This window comes from Microtus oregoni, unplaced genomic scaffold, assembly GCF_018167655.1.
Source record: "Microtus oregoni isolate MIOR12 unplaced genomic scaffold, Mior012 000166F_ref0000362, whole genome shotgun sequence".
NCBI classification, from domain to species: Eukaryota; Metazoa; Chordata; class Mammalia; order Rodentia; family Cricetidae; genus Microtus; species Microtus oregoni.
In genome coordinates, this window is record NW_024544821.1 from 283217 (window position 1) to 304560 (window position 21344).

The following is a 21344-nucleotide window of genomic DNA, read 5'->3' on the forward strand; positions in this document are numbered from 1 at the left end:
AGGTGTTCATAGGTGTGTAGGCTGATAGCTGGGTCTTCTAATCAGTTCCATTGGTTCTCCTGTCTGTTTTTATGCCAATACCAGGCTGTTTTCAGTACCATAACTCTGTAGTAGAATTTGAAGTCAGGGATTGTGATGCTTCCAGATGTTCCTTTATTGTATAGGATTGTTTTGACTATCCTGGTTTTTTTGCTTTTCCACATGAAGTTGAGTATTGTTCTTCAAGGTCTGTGAAGAATTTTGCTGGGATTTTGATGGACATTGCATTGAATGTGTAGATTGTTTTGGTAAGGTTGCCATTTTTACTATGTTAATTCTACCTACCCAAAAGTATGGGAGATTTTCCATTTTCTGGTGTCTTCTTTATTTTCTTTTTTCAAAGATTTAAAGTTCTTGTCATACAAGTCTTCCACTTGTTTGGTTAGAGTTACTCCAAGATATATTATGCTATTTTGGCTATTGTGAAGGGTGATGTTTCTCTGATTTCTTTCTCTGCCCATTTATCTATCATCTGTGCACAAGAGGGCTACTGATTCTTTCTAAAGAATTTTATTTATAATGTATACAGGGTTCTTCCTGAATGTATCCTGCAGTACAGAAGAGGACAACAGATCTTATTACAGATGGTTCTGAGCCACCGTGTGGTTGCTGGGAATTGAACTCAGGACCTCTGGAAGAGCAGGCAGTGCTCTTTACCTCTGAGCCATCTCTCCAGCCCCCAATTTTTTAAAATTAATCTTGTATCCTGCTACATTACTGGAAGTGTTTATGAGTTGTAGAAGTTCCTTAGTAAAATTTTTGGGGTCACTTATAAACTATCATAACATCATCAAATAGTAAGAGTTTGACTTCTTTTCCAATTTGTATTCCCTTGATCTCCTTTTTTGTCTTATTGCTCTAGCTAGAACTTCGAGAACTATATTGAATAGATATGGAGAGAGTAGACAACCTTGTCTTGTTCCTGATTTCAGTGGAATCGCTGGGAGTTTCTCTCCATTTAATTTGATGTTGGCTGTTGGCTTGTTGTATATGGCATTTATTATGTTTAGGTATGTTCCTTGTATCCCTGCTCTCTCCAAGACCTTTATCATGAAGGGACTCAAGTACTTTTTACCATCCCCTCCTTCCCACTGAGACAGACACTCAGAGCCCTAGACAATGAGCAGGTGCTAAGCATTGTTAAAATATTATTAAGATTCATTGAAGTCATTGCCCAGTTAGTAAGTTAAGTTTATCCAATGTACGCTCCTTCTGAAGTATATTTTCCTTTCACTAAGCAAGGCCATCAGAGGGGGCAACGTGGCTCCCTAATGCAGATGCTAGACTTCCCCTGGCTGCCTTGAGCGAGAGAACTGGTAGTCTAATAACCTAGCACTAGCCATCTTGAATACTCTATAGACATCCTGACGCCACTCTGCAAAGATTCAGCTGGTGGTACTGGTTCCTGAAGGCTCATCTCCAGCTAGGACTGTTTGAAATAGTTTGTACCTGACTTTTTTTTTCTGCTAGAACAGGCCTTGATGTTTTAATGACCCTAGAACTGTTGCCACCTTGGTCAATGAGCACTTCCCTTTAAGGAGAGGGATTGCTCTGATGGATTCCAAGAGGCAAGGTCATGATTGACCCAAAACACAAGCCTCAATGACTGTGATTGGTGTTGAAGCTATGCTGTAATGGACTCAAGCAATAGCTTTGTTTGGATACCCCTTCTGGGACTCCAAGGAGGCTGTTTGACCTCATTCAGTGAGTCTAGTTACCCAGAAAAACTCTCTCCTAAACTGCCTACAGTAATGTTGCAATAGTGGGCCCAATAAAGGTTTTCTTTGGGTGGTCTTTCTGTATGTACTTTGATAGGTTGCCCTGGTAACCCAAAGATGGAAGCAGCAGAGCCAGAGGAGATTCCCAATGACAGTGGCAGTGATAGCAAAAGAAGCAGGGAAGCCTTGTGACAGTTGCCTAGCAGCTGGAGAAGCCACCATGGACCTGGCCCCGCCTGCATAGCAACAAGTGTCCATGCCTGAGTGATACTGATCACACCTATTACCTGGTTCCTAAATGGGACACTTGATATCCAAGTACCTGTCAGAGGTACAAGCAATAGAACATTTGAAGAGCAGCCAGGGTAGAAAGAGGGGGACGTCATGGGGGCGGGGGGGAAGAGGAATGGAGAGAGGAAAAGAGTGGAGGAGAGAGAGTCAGCTCTCCTAATGGACTGTGAGGTACCACAGAGGACCTGGGGGACCTGGCTTTTAGCAGTGCTCCAAAAGAATGTCATCTCTGGGCAGTGTCTGAGACCATAAGCTGAAAGCTGTGACCCAAGTGCTGCCGAGGACTTACTGTCCTGATACCACAGGCCTGCCAGAAAACTACGACTCTTGAGGGTGCTACATGCTTCCACCAGCCTACTGCCAAACACTGAAATAAAAATCAGAGTCCAGTGTGTGTGCTTCTTGCTTACCCATGATCACGACCCGGGTAGGACAAAAGAACCCTCAGTTGACTGGTGACCCATTGCTGCTGCCCTACGTTCACCCAAGCTCATTTCCAAGCTCATCACACAATCGCAGGGTGTCTGTCCTTAACAGTGAGGCACAGAGTCTGCGTCTGAGTTTATGAAGTGCTGTTCTTGGTTTATCTCCTGATGTACTATTGCTAAATATTTTTGGCAGATTATTTAGCCTCTCTGCGCTCTACTTCCTTATCTATAAACAAGGATGTTAATGTTCATCTTGAGAATTGTAAATAAGTAAGTGAATCCCTGGCACATTTTGTGGCTGTTAGTAACTTCGAAGAAATTGGCAACTTCAGCTCCAGCAGACCCAACACCTTCCAAACTTCACCCATCTGTATTCATGTGTTCATGAATTACAAAATGTGCTCACACAATTACAAAATAATAAAAATAAAACTTTAAAAAAAGAAACTGATGGCCATTATGACTGAAAATGGACCGAGCACAGTGATATGCACATGAAGTTCCGTTTTTTTTTTTTTTTGGGAGGTTGAGGTGTGATGATCCTGTGAGCTCAGGAGTCTGAGAACTGCCTGGACAAAACAGAAACATTCTCTCAAGAAAAAGAAACTACCGAAAATACATTTGTGGTGCTGCATGGTTAGGTGAATTATTGGACATGACCTCCAAAAGGAACGGGAAGAGGAAAGTACTGACAAAGAGGACAGGATTGTCCAAACTACTTTCTGGAGTGTCTATGGCAATCGGTGGACACTAGTAATTGTGAATAATCATTTCTGAAATTATGCTATTGAAAGATTCAGAGCTTTCAAGACATGGTATTAAACTGCAATTTTGACTACGGCAATCACTTAAACCCCATTCTTATAGAACAAATTAACTAATGCACCCACAAAATACACACTGGTGATTGAAATGGGATTAATATAAACAGTGAATCAGGATTTCTGTAGGACACCAATACATACACAACGGATTTAACTGAGATTAAGAAAGGGATGATTTACCAAAGGATCACAAGGCTGAGGTACCCTGCAAAAGATGGAAAAGCGGCCGGGCAATGGTGGTGCACGCCTTTAATCCCAGCACTCGGGAGGCAGAGGTAGGCGGATCTCTGTGAGTTCAAGACCAGCCTGGTCTACAGAGCTAGTTCCAGGACAGGCTCCAAAGCCACAGAGAAACCCTGTCTCAAAAAAACCAAAAAAAAAAAAAAAAAAAAGATGGAAAAGCAGCCCAGGACTGCTACAGTTTCAGGTAGCTGTCAAGACCCCCAGGATAAAGGGAATACCGTAAACCATACAATAGGAGTCACCCAGGAGAAACGGTAACTGCAGACTAATGAATCCATGGGCAGAAATAATTAACAAACTGTTCATAGGGGTGGGGATGGAATTGTGAGGATGACTCTAAAGTGTGGGTAGGGACGGGGACTGGGATGCTATTGAGCTCAACTTGTCTCTTGTTGATAGTTTCCTGCTGGCACCCCATCCTCCCTAGCTCTGACGCCCCCTTCTGGCTTACATGAGCATGTGCACACATGTGTGCTTTCCTCTCCTGTAACCATGAACCCTTCTAGCTGCTCACCTCAGTTCAAGACCCATTGTCTTACCTTTAACTGCAGCAGTAACTTGCCAGCTATTTTTCCTGACTCCAGCATTTTCCTCTTCTCCCTCCTGCTTTCTGCTCATAGGTCACTCCGCAAGGACCCTTTGTCCAAAGGCCTCTCCATCTTCTTCAGCCTTACGATCAGCAAACGGCACTTCTCTAAACCCTCATGTACATTACAAATTGGGTACCACCATTCCTCTTCTTTGCCCCTCAACTCTTTCATGCAACGAAGTCACCAAGTTCTGTCTGTTGTTTCAACCCATTTTCCATATGGCCTCTTCTGTGTTAGAAATCTAACCATTGGGCTCTTGTTGAAAACCCTTTTTCATGGCCTTGAGAATGAATCCTAAACTCCATGATAGGTCATGATAGTGACCTTATAAAAGACCCTTCATGATGTGGCTCCCATTGATCCCTCCGGTCTCATCTCCTCATCCCAGCTGTTTCCAGTTGCTGACTTGGAAGTTTTGGGAATTTTTTTTTGTTTTTTTGTTTTTCGAGACAGGGTTTCTCTGTGGTTTTTGGAGCCTGTCCTGGAACTAGCTCTTGTACACCAGGCTGGTCTCGAACTCACAGAGATCCGCCTGCCTCTGCCTCCCAAGTGCTGGGATTAAAGGCGTGCACCACCACCGCCCGGCCTGACTTTGGAAGTTTATGCTCTAACCTTAGTAGGCAAATTTCACTTTCCCTACTGAGGCACACAGTCACTTCCTCCAGTCCGTCTCACAAGTTACTCTCTGAACTTGGCATGCTCTTTCCTCCCAATTTTCACATTGTATCAACATCAGTCCTTGATGACAATTACTATGTATTTCTTCATCAGTGAGTTGGCAGTTCTCAATACCAGTTCGTGGACCCTGGCCTGGTCTTTAATCCTAGAAGTCAAATTCATTGTCTAAGATGCTGTATTGTAGCTAAGAGACAGAGCTGGAATTTGACCTAGCTTCTGATGTTAAGGTTTATGTACATTCCTTTCCCTACACCGCCTCCCATTTAGATAAAACCCCTTTGACGTAGTACAATGTCTTGGTTCACTCATGTATTCAACAAACACTGACTCTGTACCATGTGGCATAGACTGTTTGATAAAGGGGTTAAACTGGTGAGCAGTTTACTTCCGGTTTGATAAGAGATAAATCAAGAGCATGGAGCATGATTTCCTAAGAAGAACCATGAGATAATGGGAAAGAGTGTGGCAATCACCTAATCTGGTCATAGGAGGTCGGGAAGGATTCTGCAGACAGTGGTTCCTAACCTTAGACATCGGGGAGGACCCTGCAGACAGTGGTTCCTAACCATAGACATCGGGGAAGACCCTGTAGAGAGTGGTTCCTAACCTTAGACGTCGGGAAGGACCCTGAAGAGAGTGGTTCCTAACCTTAGACGTCGGGAAGGACCCTGAAGAGAGTGGTTCCTAACTTTAGACATCGGGAAGGACCCTGCAGAGAGTGAAGGGTTCATCAGTGCCACAAGTGAGTGCTGAAAGGTCAAACAAAGCAAAAGCTTGTGAAGATCCATCTGGGAGAATGACTCCATTGCTTTCTCCAGTGGGAGTGGAAGCCAGAATAGGGAGGTTAAGGGAGAAACGAGAGAGCCAGTGTAGACTACTCTTTCATGGGTAAGTCTGAAGGAAGAAAGGAAAACGGAACCATCTGACAAGACGGTGTTTAAGGATGTTCATGTGTTTTGAGAGCATTTGAAAGTCTAGGAGAGAGAGGGCTGATGGGGACAGGAGGAGGGATTGGTTATGCATCCTAGCTGAGGCTGTGGTTTTAGGCAGGAAGGTGGATCCCTTTTCCTCTCCATCAGAAGGTATGGGAGCTGGTGAGTTTGCTGGCATGATGGTAAGAAGTTATGGAGCTCCCATCTAATGGCTTTGGAAGTAAAGTAATCTACTGAATGTAGATGGGAGAGGAGAGACACAGGGCTCCAAGAGTGAAGTCCGTGCTTTGGGAGGAGACAATCAAAGGCAGCACTGGCCCATTTCCTCCATATTATTTCTTCCCATATTTTGCAAGTCTCACAGCTTTCAAGTCATTTCTACAAGACTGATCACAGCTTCATATTCTATGCGCACCCCGGAATTTCAAGGAATGCCTACTCTTGGGAATCTCAATTAGTCCTCCACCCACCATCCCTCGGTCCTTGGCTCTCAACTGACTGGGCTGTTGAGTCTTCCTGAGGGCTCAGTGCACACTTGGTCCAAGCATGTGTGGTGTGGTCTTGCATGTACAGAAATCTTCCAGTTTCTATGTCTACCCTCTCCTCTCCTCCTCCCTTGTCAGTTTATGTACCATATTTTACTCATTCGTGTGAGGACTCAGACCACAGGAACCCTCGGTACAGTGTCTTGGCCTGTGGAGCACTATAAACTAAAGGGAAGGGTTCAGAAGAAACATTTTTCTCATGCTCTTCTAAATCCTGCTCCCTTTCCTCCCCAAGGTAGAACATAGAGACTAGTCCCTCTCCCGAAAGCTAGACACAAAACTAGAAATATTTCCTAACTTTATCTTGCCTTTCTGTGTAGAACTTGGTTATGAAGATTTTTTCTGATTGTTGACTGATATTGGTCATCAGACCCCTGTTCTACATGGAATCTGATCTCATACTCAGGAAAGGGGAATGTCATCCAGACAGATTAGGAGGAGCCTGAGCACGTGGGCATTTTGGGATTCCCCTTAGTCTGTCACCACTGGATGAACCTTCTTAATCCGTCACCTTCTTCATTTGTCATGAAGCATAAAAGCATAAAGACTGGGGATGTAGTCAGCTGTTAGAGAGCTTGCCTAGGTGTACAAGGCCCTGAGTGCCATCCCTAACACCACACCCACACAAGACAAGACAAACAACAGTAACAATCCTAGGTGTGCAAGGCCCTGAGTGCTATCCCTAACACCACACCCACACAAGACAACAGTAACAATCCTAGGTGTGCAAGGCCCTGAGTGCTATTCCTAACACCACACCCACACAAAAGAAGACAAACAATAGTAACAAAGAGAACCTAGCCACAAAGAGTCTGCCCTGAGTAGCTCTTTCTTTTTCAATGTTTTTGTGTACTGCAGAAATTGGATTAAATGAATTTAGCATGCTTTTCTCTCGTTAGCCTATCTTTGTTTTATTTTGGAACGGGAACCCTGGGGTGGCTGAGGAACTCCTTCCTGATACTCAGCAAGTTTTTTCATAGCACTTCTACGTGCCTTCCTGAATGATTCAGTGTCTCAGCTTCCGAAGACACCTCCTCATTCAGGCCCTCACTATGGCCTTCCACCATGGGTGCCCGGAATCTGCCTCTTTTCCATCTTTTAGTACACTTTCTGACTTAAAGGACTTTGTCTTATCTGCGTTAGATTAAGTCTTAAAGGGGAGGACTGTTAGCAAATTTATCTCTCTCACTTTCTTTTCTTCTTCTTCTTCTTCTTCTTCTTCTTCTTCTTCTTCTTCTTCTTCTTCTTCTTCTTCTTTTTCTCGAGACAGGATTTCTCTGTATAGCTTTGGAACTTGTCCTGGAACTCACTCTGTAGATCAGGCTGGCCTCAAATTCACAGAGATCCACATGTTTCTTCCTCCCGAGTGCTGGGATTAAAGGTGTGTGCCACCACTGCCTGGCGCAAATTTATCTTTTATGTGTCAACAAGTTTAAGATAATACCTTTCAGGCCGGGCGGTGGTGGCGCACGCCTTTAATCCCAGCACTCGGGAGGCAGAGACAGGCGGATCTCTGTGAGTTTGAGACCAGCCTGGTCTACAAGAGCTAGTTCCAGGACAGGCTCCAAAACCACAGAGAAACCCTGTCTCGAGAAACCAAAAAAAAAAAAAAAGATAATACCTTTCACATGTGTCTACTTAAAAAATTATAATTTTTAATACTATATCAATTGAAAAATGAATGAGTTAATGATGAATGGCAATTTCTCTGCCCAGATTAGTCTTTACCCATCATTCTCCCCATCTTTCCATCCGTAGTCCTAAACCCTTCACCCTCCCAACTGTCATCCTTCAGTCTCTATTAATTGAGATAAACTCAGTTACCACCAGAGGGAAGAAGAGAGCACAGAAACACTGTAGATGTGAAAAAGACATTGGTCAAGCCATTGCTGGTTGGGCAGTTTCTACGAAACTGGGTTTACCCAACCAGGCTTCTCTGCACTTCCCAGTTTCGTAGAAATGGCTTGAGTCCCTTAATTCTGGCAGTCAGGTTGAAGAGAGAAAAGTACTAGTTGCATATAACAATGGAACGACCAGCTGTCACACAAAGATGGCTTGGAACATCTTGGAATGTCAAACAAGCCTGGAGAAGAAAAACCAAGATGACAGCCTTTTCCGGAGGTGATGCCACCTACTCCAGAAAGGGAGCCCATGACAGACCAAAGTAAGGATTGCAGCAATAGCCAACGTGATGAGCCATTGATTTTTTATTGGGGTCACTGAAGGCGTGTGGGTAGGCGTGCTTACAGGAGCAGGGATGAGTCAAAAGCAGCTGCATCCTGGGAAAGCGTTAGGAATATTTTGAGCTCTCTGCCAATGCAAAATAATCCCAATTAAATCAATTCAGACCAAATTAAAAGATATCCAGGTTTAATTGTACTTCTGTGCTCTAGGGTGGCCCAGAGGGGAACTGGAAAACCGCCAACAGAACCACGTGGGCGGGAGTTTAAATAGCCTTTGGGAGTGGTCTTGACATTTTCTGGGGAGGGGTCAAAGTTTGGCGGGCTACCTAGACTCTGCTGTGGGAGGGTTCAAGGTTCAAGGGGCACAGGGGCAGGGCCTCCAAAAATGGAGGCTGGAGACTGAGATTTACAGAAGCCCATTGCAACACTGGTGGAGCTTAGAGAACCTGGATGCTTAGAGCCCTCTTGCACAGCTTACAAGCAGCTGGCAGACAGCCCAGGGTCCTCTCTCAGCAGGAGGCCTCTCTGCAGAAGGGCTGCCTCGAGTCTCCGCCCCAGTCACTCTTTACCCCTGTTGTAGCCCCCTGGAAGCTTTCAAGTTTTGTTTTCTAAGACAGTGACCTCTTGTTTACCTTCCGAGGCTCAGGAGCTACCCTTCCAGGACAATGTTTCAATTTGGAGGGAGGGATTTAATTCTGAAGAAGATGCCACACACCATCTCTAATTATTGCTAAATTGTTGGACACCTGTGAATGGGGAATCATGCTGTCATTCCGACAATTAAAACCCACAGAGAGTGGCCTGTGGAGGGAGCACTTACCTCAGCGAGAGAAGCTTCTTTACCTTTTTAACATTTCGTGTGTGTGTGTGTGTGTGTGTGTGTGTGTGCAAGCATGTGGGAGTCAGAGGTCACTGCCAGATGTCTTCCTCTATCTCACTGAACATGGAACTCTCTGATTTGGCTTGGCTGTCTTGCCAGTGAGCTCCAGGGAACCTCTTGTCTAAGTCTTCCCAGTACCTGGACACAACACACAGCAACACTTTATGTGGATGCTGAGCATAGAACTCAGTGCCCCCCTGCTTGGAAGGTGTGGTGGTTTGAATGGAATTGACCCCCATAAGCTCATAGGGAGTGGTACTACTATTAGGAGGTGTGGCTTTGTCGTTGTGGGTATGGCCCTCTTGGATGAAGTGTGTAACTGTGGGGGTGGGCTTTGAGGTTTCCTATGCTCGGGATACCACCCAGTGTCTCAGTCCACTTCCTGTGACCTGTAAGATGTAGGACTCTCAGCTATTCCTCCAGCACCATGTCTGCCTGCAGGCTGCCATGCACCCTGCCATGAGGATAATGAACTGAACTTCTGAACAATAAGCCACCACCTCAATTAAATGTTTTCCTTTATGAGAGTTGCCACGGTCATGGTGTCTCTGCACAGCAATAGAGACCCTAACTAAGACAGGATAAGGTAAACACTACACCAACTCAGCCATCCCTGCCCCTCCAACCTACTAAAGCTGTAGTTCTCAACCTGTGGGTCGCGACCCCTTTTGGGGGAGGGGATTGAGTGACCCTTTCACAGGGCTCGTATATCAGATATCCTGCATGTCAGATATTTGCATAACAGAAGCAAACCTACAGTTAATTAGCAACAAAAATAATTTTATGTTGGGGGTCATCACAACCATATTAAAGGGTCGCAGTATTAGGAGAGGAGAGAACCACTGCACTAAAGGGAACTTCTAACAGTAAGGGTTCTAAAAGACCCCTTTAGTCTGTAATGTGATATAGTGACCTGGCAACTTTGAAACCTCACAGCCCAGCCTTGAAGAGACTCTTCAAAACATGGTTGAGGACCATCCGGTTTGAGATTGGACTGGGTAAGTTCTGATGACTCTTCCGGATCTAAGATCCATGAATCTGTGACTGACTCAGCCTTTAAATCAGGCCCAAAGGCTGCACATGCTATAGCGACTCATCTGGAGGGATGGGTCCCTGTGACCTGGCCACATCAGGGACTGCCAGATGACTCGTGAATAGATGGCGGTGTTCACTGAGACGGGAAAAGAGATGTATTTTAGAAGTCATATAATAACAAAGTACAGAAGAGGCAGTGGAGAAAGCAGTACGTATTAGTTACTTTGGGGGTTTTTAAAAATTATTTGTAAGCCTGTACATGTGTGGAGGTTAGTGGACAACTTGCCATCCATCATGTGTGTTTCAGGGCTGGAACTCAGGTTGTCAGGCTCGGTGGCAATGTCCCTTCGCCTACGGAGTCATCTCTTCAGTCCCTTGACTCCGTGACAACACAGGGGAGAGGTGTTCTTTCCGGATCACGGATTGGGGATGCAGGCCATCACGTCGGGGAAGCATGGTCGTGGCGGTAGGCATGTGAGGCAGATGGAAGAAGAGAGGTGGACCTGGGACTCCGCCTACTTCCTCCTTTCCAAGCCACTCACATGGGAGCGAGTTTTTTCTCTTCAGTTCAAATTTGCTGCCATTGTCTTCCCAAGGTTTGTCTTCTGGGTGATCCTAAGCCCCTGCAAGTCGACAAGATTAAGCACCACAAGATGGTTCCCGAAAAGAAAGGTTTCGACAGGTTTGCTCATTAGAGCTTAGCAGTAGGGTAGCTGAGAACGAGAAAGCGGGTTAATCGTAGTATGTTAAGCTGTATTTTGGCTCATGGAGTAGAAAGCACTCAAGTTATACCTGGCAATGTGTACGCTTTACCTACCAAAACACAGAGAGAGTCATCCCTGTGCTGTGGAAGGTTGCAGAGACGCAGCTGTGCCGCCACACTGTGACCCCTTTGCCCTCTGCCCTGTGTTTCCACAACACAAAGGACTCATCATTCTCCCTACTCTCGCTTTCCTGGCCTGGTCATCTCTCCTGTTGTCCCCAGACTTCTGCTTTCTCTGCTCTCGCTTCTCTCTCTGTGACTTTGCACATTTACTCCGACTAATGACTACGCTTTGTACTCTGAGAAATTCTGAGTATACAGCCAACTATGTCCAAGAGTGAACTCAGTGACTCTGCTGCTCCCCAGAGAACTGTTCTATTGCCGGAGCTCATCCACCACATCTTCGTTAAGACTAATAAGAAGGGGGCATTTGGATAGGCCCTGATCCTGTCCCTTCTGCCAGGCTAAGAATAAGAGCTCCTAGAAGTAAGCCTCAATGGGGAGTTGTGCAGTTGGGGTTGTAGCCCAGTTGGTAGAGCAGTACCCAACATTCACAGAGCTCTGGTTCAGCTCCCAGCACTGCATAGGCCAGGTACGGAGGCACTCGCATGGAGTCTCAGGTCGGCCTCTGCTCCATTGTGAGTGGACTAGATAAGACTCTGTATGAAAAACAAACGAATAAGAACAGTGATCAGGCAGACTTTCTGAGGGTGCAGAGAAGGGCTAGCCAGCTGTTAGGCACACTGCTCACCATTCAGTCACAGCTGGAAAACCAGTTCTTGTGATGTCTGAAAGCAAAGGTTAAGAACAAGGCTGGAAACATTGTCTGGGAACCTCAGTCTTACGTGAAAACCCTGCTCACCCCTGACTCCTCTCATGAAAAAAAAAAAAGAGTTAAAGAAACTTGGCATGCATTTTCTTTAGCAGTGGCACCCCGGAAAGACTGTAGATGAGTTCTTTCTCAGATCTGAAGCAGTACTCCAGTTAATCCTCATCAGATAAACTCTTTGATGACAACATTCCTGATTTGCTTAAGTTCTCCAGGACTATACTTGTAACTTGTCACTAAGAAAGCTACAGATACAGGTGTTGTGGGACATTTGTACACTGTGTCAATATGCGCTGCTCTGATTGGTGTGATAAAGAGTTGAATAGCCAATACTGAGGCAGAGGAGGATAGGTGGGATTTCCAGAGAGAAAGAGGAAGAAGAGGAGGAATCTAGGCACCAGATTATGACAGATGCCAGGTGTTGGCGACCCTTCCCCAACTTCCTCGGTGATGGATGACCCTGGGTAGTGCCGCAGAAATCAGGACACAGGGGATGCAGAGTCGGAGATGCAACTGCATACTTTATTGTAAAGCCAACACTCTTTTTACAACACTCAAATCATGATCCAAACTAACCATGAAACTAATACATGAAAATAATTTCAAAGACTAGGAACTTGGTTGCAAATAATTTCAAGAGCTTCGTGCCCTAGCTAATCTAAACAAAAATCTCAGTGTTATGGGGAAAACTCTTGCTGTAATATAATATGTAAAAACACCTCATCAGGAGACAAACCACCACCTAATCAGAGTCTTTGAACTACAGTGCATATCTGTGTTCTCAAGGACTGATCAATGGCAAGGCACTCTACTGATGGGAGAGGTTTGCCTCCTCCCAACTTGGTTTGCCAAACCTATCAGCAAGAATGCTACCTCAAGTCACCCCTGCACAGAGTTTCTATGCAGTTCAAATCCGGCCCTCTACAGCCAGGGAGATCTGCCTGCTTCTGTTTCCCAGAGTGCTGGGGTTAAGTGTGTACCATTACACCTGGTCCAAATAATTTAGTATTTTAAAACATACTAGCTTCTTTTGGTTATTAAATACTCAGATAAAGGTAAAACAAAACAAAACAAAACAAACATCACCTTTTAAGCCTCCATGTCTCCCAACACCTCATAGTTTTGATGATCTGAAGTTAACATTAACTATAAAAGCTTTAATATGAGGCATTGGGATGGTTAATTTCTCCCAAGTCAACAATTTATCTGGATTTATCTGGTGACATCTGACCTACTTCTTAGCATTCCAGGCCTTGATTATCTAAAGACCTCCCTGAGGCCTCAGTCCATAATACCCTCCTTTTGATAAGACTTAAGAAGCCTTTAGCGTGCTCCAGCAGAACTTCAAAGGCACATTGGCATCAGGGCACATTCTCAAAGTATGCAACATACCAGATGCACTCCGCAGTGTTTAAGGCAAAACACAAAGTAGGTAGTGGATTCTGAGGAGGCTCCTGTTCTGGGAAGGCTTGTAGGGATGCAGGAGCATGGAGAGTGGTAGGGAAGCATTCTAAGGGGCTTGACTCAAACAAAGAACCCAAGGTGAGTCCTGGCTGAAGCCAATCCTATCTGAATGCCAATTCTGGTGAAACCTATCCTCCTCTCAAGGTCTCTGGTTCACTTCCCAGTCTGGGTCAGGTTAGCACAGGAACAGCATGGCCGTGAGTAGCTCCTCTCTGGTTCCTTTCCCATTTCCCCAAAGCTAAGCTTCTGGTTCTCTTATGGGATACATCACCATTCTAACATACAGTGCCGAGAGGGGTAACAATGCTGTCATAGTCTTCACATGGACGTTAAACACTTGCCTGCTCATGTACTCAGGGTAGAACATGAAAGAAAACATTTATCTGTTGAGTCTAGAGGGTGTATAACTGCCAGATGCTTCTCTATTTAGGTGAGTTACAACTGGGGACAACAAGGTGACAGTACTTATGGAATTTCTATGTCTGAAATGGCAACTGATAGCCATAAAAGATCGTGTAAGTTTAAAGCTAAAATGAGAACCCAGCACAAAGCTGAATTTCAAGTGTCTTATAGTTCCATACAGCTAGCGGCTCCCGACTGGACAGGACAAAACCATTCTGTCTCTGCGGAAAGTGTTGCAGAACAGTGAAGTTCTAGAATAATGGATTCTATTACATTATCATTATGGGGTGTTTCACCTGTCCGATAAGAAAAAGACAAGGCTGTATCTTTTCTTAGCTTTTTAAAAATATTTATTTTATTTTTTAAAGATTATGTTTAGATGTGTGTCTGTGAACATGTGAGGGAAAGTAACCACAAAGACAGAAGGGTCTCAGATGCTCTGGAGCTGGTATCACAGGTGGTTGTGAGCCACCTGACATGGGTGCTTGGAATGTAACTTGAGTCCTCTGGAAGAGCGGTGGTGAGAATTTAGATGAGAATATCACCTGATGGTTCATGTATTTGACTCCAGTTGGTGCTACCGTTTGGGGACATAGAGGAGGTATGGTCTTGTCACTAAAGACAGGCTTTAGGAGTGAAGATTCCCACCATTTCTGGCGGTTCTTCCTGCTTCAGACTTTTGTTCCAGGATGAGAGTCCTCAGCTTGTCCTCTCGTCACCTGGCTGCTGCTTGCTGGTATGGAAAGCAGAGTCCCCACCACCACGGCTCCTAACCCTCTGGAACCATAACCCAAATTAAATCTTCCTTCCATACGTTGCCTTGGCCATGGTGTCTTATCACAGAAACAGAAAAGTGACTAACTTTTGGGTAGCAAGTTCCTCCTTTCTTATTCTTTATACTACCAAAGAAACAAAAACAGCAACATCAAAAAACTTGTAAAAATACAGTACAGTTAGTGCTTCTATCAAGAATGGACTGCCTCACCCTGCCATGGGCTAGAGATCATTTTTCACTTATAAGTGAGCAGTCAATGAATTCAAAGTATTAGCCCTCCCAGTGAGAGTGAAGGTTCTCAGGGAATCAGATGGGAAGTTATTTCAACAGTCACATTTTTTAAAATTGTTTTGACTCCCTCCTTTAAGGTTTTTTATTTGTTCATTATGTATACAATATTCTGTCTTTGTGTACGCCTGCAGGCCAGAAGAAGGCACCAGACCCCATTACAGATGGCTGTGAGCCACCATGAGGTTGCTGGGAATTGAACTCAGGACCTTTGGAAGAGCAGGCAATGCTCTTAACCTCTGAGCCATCTCTCCAGCCCTTCAACAGTCACTTTTTATTTTGGCTGTGAAGATGTGTTATAGATCGGTGTCCTCAGAACAGTCATTACCATCCTAATCAGAGTAGCTGTGACTACCTGGGGGAGACCCCCAGCAAGAAGTGATGGTCACCAGAGGCTCCAGCCTCTCTTTGTACACTTCCCGCCCAGCTGTGTGTGACTTGCCCCGGCCACATATAGTCTCAGATGTTGCTAGAGTGTGTAGAAGGTGGGTGGTTGCCCAAGTGGGATAGTCTACCTACACAGCACAGAGGAAGTTATCATCTATGCTGCATTGAGAATTTTAGTGATGTGGCTGCTTTGTGGTCATTCGCATTTCCCTAAGTAAGTCCCAATCCATGCTCCTGTAAGACCAACTCACTGGTTCACCAGATTGGACTCTGGTAGAATCATTATGTTGGTCTGATTGATGTCGATGTCCTAGTTGCAGTGAATATGGTTAAGTCTCCCTATGAAATGTTTACATAGTAAGATAGTCCAATATTTTTTCCTTAAAGTCCCAGGGTTTCATCTCAACAAATATCACTGTGGTAGTTATTCTAGAATCTGCAACTGAGACATTGCGGTAGTTAATGCCTGTTTTATTAGGAAACGATGTCAGCCTGCAGAACGGGTTGCTTATGTCCTCCAAAGACATAGCTTGTAAAGACCTGTGATATGTGGCAGACACACGCGATGGGTCACACTCAGTCTAACAAGGAATCTGCTTGTGACAGGTTTTCAGTACAAGTTTCTGGACCTGAGTGAACGTCAAGACCATCAGCTTTTTTAAAATTTAAAATGATGCTTGTTAATTTTTCACCACGAACAAATACGTTTGTTAAATCCTTTTGCAAACTTTTAAAAGTTGAGATGTTAACAAGTTAGTTTTGAGCTTATGTATGAATCTTTTTTAAAGATGGAATTATATGAGTTTGAACCTTGACTGTGTGGTAAGTCCTCTGGCTAGATGGGTCAGACACACGAGTGTGAAAAAGTATGCTCTTTATCAGAGATTATTTCATGAGAAGAAGTGGAGGGAAATTTGTAAAATCTTACTTCCATTCAATTTCTATGCATCTTTCACGCATCCCTAGTATGATGTAAATACTAGCTTTTACATCTGTTTGATGTGTTAAGACCAGGCTCTGAAGTGTGAGAACAGAAAGAGGTAGGTGTGGCTAATTTATACTGCCAGGTAAGTTTACATGGGTCTAGTAGCAACTAAAATAACAATTAAAAAAAATAGCCCTGGATTTCCGGGTAATGTATCTGTGTATTAGGAGTCTTCACAGTATTAACCCACTGTTGTTTTGCTCGGAGTCAATGCTGCCTCCTTCTGCATCTCCCAGGTCTGGTCCTCAGTTACTTTAGGAGAAAGGAGGGAGGAGGCGGCCAGTTAGGCTGGTCGGGCCGGAGGCGTGGTCTATAGGGGCGTGGCCCCGCAGCAGGTCACGTGCCAGGCCGGGCGCCAACAATTCTGGCGCGCGCGTTCCCAGGCCTTCCTGGCTCAGGAGGCGCGGTTCCTCGGCTTCCGCACGGTTCCCAATCGGGATCCCCGGGGCGTCCTCGTGAAAGCGGTCCGCGTGGGTGACGGCCGCCGGGTGGCACGGCCCGGCCTGTGTGGAGGCCGCCTCAGGAGCGGGCCCGCGAGCGCGCAGGTCAGTGTGGCTCCGGGTGTGGCGTGACGGGCCTCGGAGCCTCGGGATCTCGGCTGTGAGAGCCAGGGCTGCGGGCGCGACACGCCGCGCATTTGCGAGCGACTTAGGAGCGCGTGTCCTAACTTGTAGTTTCCTTCCAGCCGGAGGACTGATTGACAATGGAAGTCACGCGTCGTGCGTGAGACCATTGTCCCGGACCGCCTTTACAAACCCCAACGACAGCAAAAGGCGATTTAGCAATGGAATGACCACAGCTGCACTGACTCTTAACCCGTGGCCCCAGAGATCTGCAGGGGGCATTGAATCTCGTTTTTCTGCTTGGAGCTGTCAGCCCGTCGGGTGTTTTTAAGTAGGCAGCATTGTGGAATTGAATGGCTCCGCGTCTGCTAGTAAGTTAGACAAAGCTGATTGAATGCTGCTCAGTAGCTATTGGTTTGTAAGGCTGCTTGATAATGGAATTGAACTAGCTCTGCATTAGTAAGGTCTTGCCTGCAGTCCTTCAGTTCTCTGTAAAAGACACATAGTGGATAGTTTGGAACAGATTCATTTCTTAGCTTTTGGAGGCCATCAGTGTTCACATGCTAACGCTGTGCTGCTTTTTTTCCTCCCTTGCACCATGGTTAATATAAATTTTAAGTTCCTCTGATAAATTGTAAGCATCTGTAATTATGGAATAGCTACAAAGTCCACTTTCTTCCCATACTCTAATTCTAAATTGCCAGGTGAGCCCCGTGTACAACCTACACAGAGAAAGATGTGAGTAACACTTCCCAAGTTTATCCTTTTAGTTTCTCTCGGGCAGAGTAGCTCCCAGCAGTGTTTGGCAGCTGATAATCAAAATAAGAGTTAACTCCCAGAAATCAAGCAGCCTTATCGGAAATAGTTGTTCAGTGACACTTGATAAGTGTTGATTGTACATCATCGGGGCTGTGGTGGCAGTGGCTAATTCCTGTCTCTGGGGACTGCTCATTTTGCAGGTATTATTCAAGCAGTTTGCACACCTGTTCACAGCCAGGCAGGATTTCTCTAAAATGTCCTTCTCCTGTATTCTCTTAAAGGGAAATGAAATGGTTCCAGAAGGAACCAGTCTGTGGAAGAATAGTTGGTTCTTTTGGGGGGTTGTATGATGCATTGTCCACTAAATTACAAACTTTCTCTTGTTGATTTGACTGAGAATATGTGATCATAGTATTTTTCAGTTGGAGCTCTGTTGTGGCAATTTTTGTTTTATTTTCAAGACGATATTATTTCCTGGTTGTCATTCTCCTGAGTGCTGGGATTGCAAGCCTGTACTACTTCACTGGACTTGGTGACAGTTTCTTACATGTTGACACATTAAGAAGCTGACTTCATAAGTGCTCACAGAAAAAAAAAGTCAGTAAAAAGTAGAAATCAACTAGTAACATATGGAGGAGAGAGAATAAGATAGCCCTGCTAGTGAGAAGTGTGAAGGGTTAAGAACTTTGTCAGGTCTCTTAACTGGGTCAGCTTCAGCCAGGATTTTGTTGATGGCATTGTAAATTCTTTGAGGTTCCTAGAAGGAGTACATAGGTTTTGCAGTGTAGTTATTGGCGTATGCCAACTCATTAATGAAGTTTCAGAAAGGGCTGGGGAGATGGCTGAGTGGGTGAACTACTTAGTATTGTGAGGACCTGGGTTCTGAAGACAGACACGTCTCTCTAATCCCAGGGCTGCCACATTATGGGAGGTGGCAGAGGCAGGGGGATCCCTGGAAGTTTCTGTGACACCTACACTATTAGCTGTTAGAGACAATGGTGACCAGGAAACCCTGAGTCAAGGTAGAAGGCCAGGAGAGACACCGGAAGTTATATGACCTCACACATGTGCTGTGCACACAGACACATGAACCTGCCACACATACCATGAACACAGCGATGAGAAACAGATATGTCACACATTGCATGGGTGTGTTTATGATTTTAGGTGTAGTGTCTTTTATCTGAAATGGTCTTCGTGGCTGAACTTGAGGTTTTTCTCTCCCAAAACTGAAGGGAAGCTCTTGGGTAAGAAATAGATGATTCAGGGTACTCCATTGGTGTTTCCCATTCATTAGCCTGTGAGGAGGACTTTACGACACAACTACATGTCCCATCGTGTGCTGTTGGAAAGTAAACCACAAGCATGCTTTGTGTTTACTTCCTTTAAAAGTGACTCATACTTCTAGTCCCGACCACTCAGGAGCTGAGTTAGGGGATCTCCTGCACTCAGGAATTGCAAGCTGTCCGGGGTAACTTCCAGACTCTTTTCCCTCACAACTTCTCTTTAAAGATAAATTTCTATAGTGTATAAATTGTGATTCATCAATATTATATGACTTTAATTCCATTTTCAAGATAATTGATTTTCAAGTATGAAATAAAGTGGGAGAAATTGAAATTCATCTTGTCTAAGGTTCAAAAATGTTTATTAAAAATAAAATTCCATCAACTTCCTTGTTAGTATTGTCATTATTAAATTTTTTGTCCAGTTTGAGACTCCTCTGTGGTAGCTTCTGTAGACCAGCTGTTTTGAAACACTAGCTAAAAGTTTTAGAATCTGACCAGGCAGTGGTGGCACATGCCTTTAATCCCAGCACTTGCGTGGCAGAGGCGGGTGGATCTCTGTGAGTTCGAGGCCAGCCTGGTCTACGAGAGCTACTTCCAGGACAGGCACCAAAGCTGCAGAGAAACCTTGTCTCGAAAAACCAAACCAAACCAACAACAACAACAAAACCCCAAAGTTTCAGAATCTTCAAGTTGAAATTGAAGTCTCCGGTGCAGGAAGCTTCCTCCTAGATAAAAAATAAAATGTAGCACAAAGTTGAAACAGTGTTGTTAAGGAAGGCCATGACACTTACTTATGTTCATCAAGCATTAAGTCTTTCAGCCGGATTTATATGAAATGATAATTACCCAGCGATTAGGCATTATTTTCTGTGTGGCATTAAGTGGTCTCTGTGACTAACACAGACAGGAGGTGATTCAAATGATAAGTGTTAAGAGCATAGTCTCTTGCCTGGAGGGTTTGCCATGGTGGCATGTGACCTGAGCTTAGGCAGCTGTGCAGAAGAACAGTGCTTATCCTCAGGGCGGAGATTCACCCAAGAAGTTAGAGGAAAAAGTTTTCTGCATGAAAAGTTAAGCAGCTTTAATGTTAACCCTAAACACTAGAGAGTGCTTCCCAAACAGCTCTTACACTGCTGCTTTCCTTCAACTGCCAGGTGTGAATCGGATTCCTGTCTTCAGTGTTCACATGGGAGCAATGACTGAATCCATGGCACTGACCTGAAGTTTATGAGATAGATTGCATTATTTTATCCCGACATTGCAAGTTCTGGATTATTTATGGTTGTGGTTCTGCTATCATCCACTTGGCAAATAATTTTAATTTCTTGTGTTTTGGCTTTTCAACCGGAAACTCACTGTAGATTAGCTAGGAATCTCTTATCCGTGTCGAGTTTCTAAAACAAAAATGCATCTACTTGTTTGGATCATTGCAATTGCCATCATTGTAAAAGCGTGTGTGCAAGAGTTATCAGTTGCTTGGGAATAAATAATCAGAGCAGAAGTTCTGACCATTTCTATGCCGTTTACGTAGTGATTTTTTTTTTTTTTTTTCGAGACAGGGTTTCTCTGTGGTTTTGGAGCCTGTCCTGGAACTAGCTCTTGTAGACCAGGCTGGACTCGAACTCACAGAGTTCGAGGCCTGCCTCTGCCTCCCGAGTGCTGGGATTAAAGGCGTGCGCCACCACCGCCCGGCTACGTAGTGATTTTTAAAAAAATAATTTATTCTTATTTTATGTACATTGCTGCTTTGCCTGCTTGTATGTCATTGTGAGGGTGTCAGATCTTGGAGTTACAGACAGTTATTAGCTGCCATGTGGGTGCTGGGAATTGAACCTAGGTTCACTGGAAGAGCAGTTAGTGCTCTTAACTGCTGAGCCATCTTCTCCAGCTCCTACATAGTATTTTTAACTTCCTTTGTAGTCAGAGAACATAGCATGGGGACACATCCCATTTAGCAGTGGCCACTTTGGAATGCGGAGTTAAGCAGTTATCTGAAATACCTTTTAAGGTTTAGTTTCTATGTATATTTGTTTATAACATTTAATTTTTCCCATTAAAATTCTTGCACCATAATGTAGCTAAAGTATTATATTGGCATATTGATATTCAATCATACAATAAGTATCTGCTTGTGATTTTTTCTTTATGATGCTGGGTGTTGGGTCCATGGAAGGGAGGTCGTGCAAATATGGGGACAGACCACCAAAGTCTAATAAACCAGAAGCAAACTTTATTCCAGGAAAAACATTAAAAATTAAAAAAATAAGTCTCTATGGGGCACAAAAAGCTTCTCAGCTAGCTGAGACCACAGCCAGAGATGGATTTGTAAGGCTGTGGCAAAGACCAGTTTTTGAACTCTTTTTATAGCAAATGTAAACTAGTGTTTGTATTTACCTCATTGTTTTTCCCTGGCATTCCTTGAATGAAGCTGAGGCCATGATCGCCTTAGTTTTC

The 21344-nt window shown here is 44.5% G+C and overlaps 1 protein-coding gene across 1 annotated transcript in view; it reads left to right on the plus strand.

Moving 5' to 3' along the window:
* The first annotated feature begins 16657 nt into the window (after positions 1-16657).
* The window catches only part of LOC121445216 (oxysterol-binding protein-related protein 1-like), a 189042-nt gene continuing 184355 nt past the window's right edge, over positions 16658-21344 (plus strand). The window contains exon 1 of the mRNA XM_041647234.1: positions 16658-16824. The gene's annotated coding sequence lies outside the window, so the exon portion shown is untranslated. The remainder of the gene's footprint in view (positions 16825-21344) is intronic.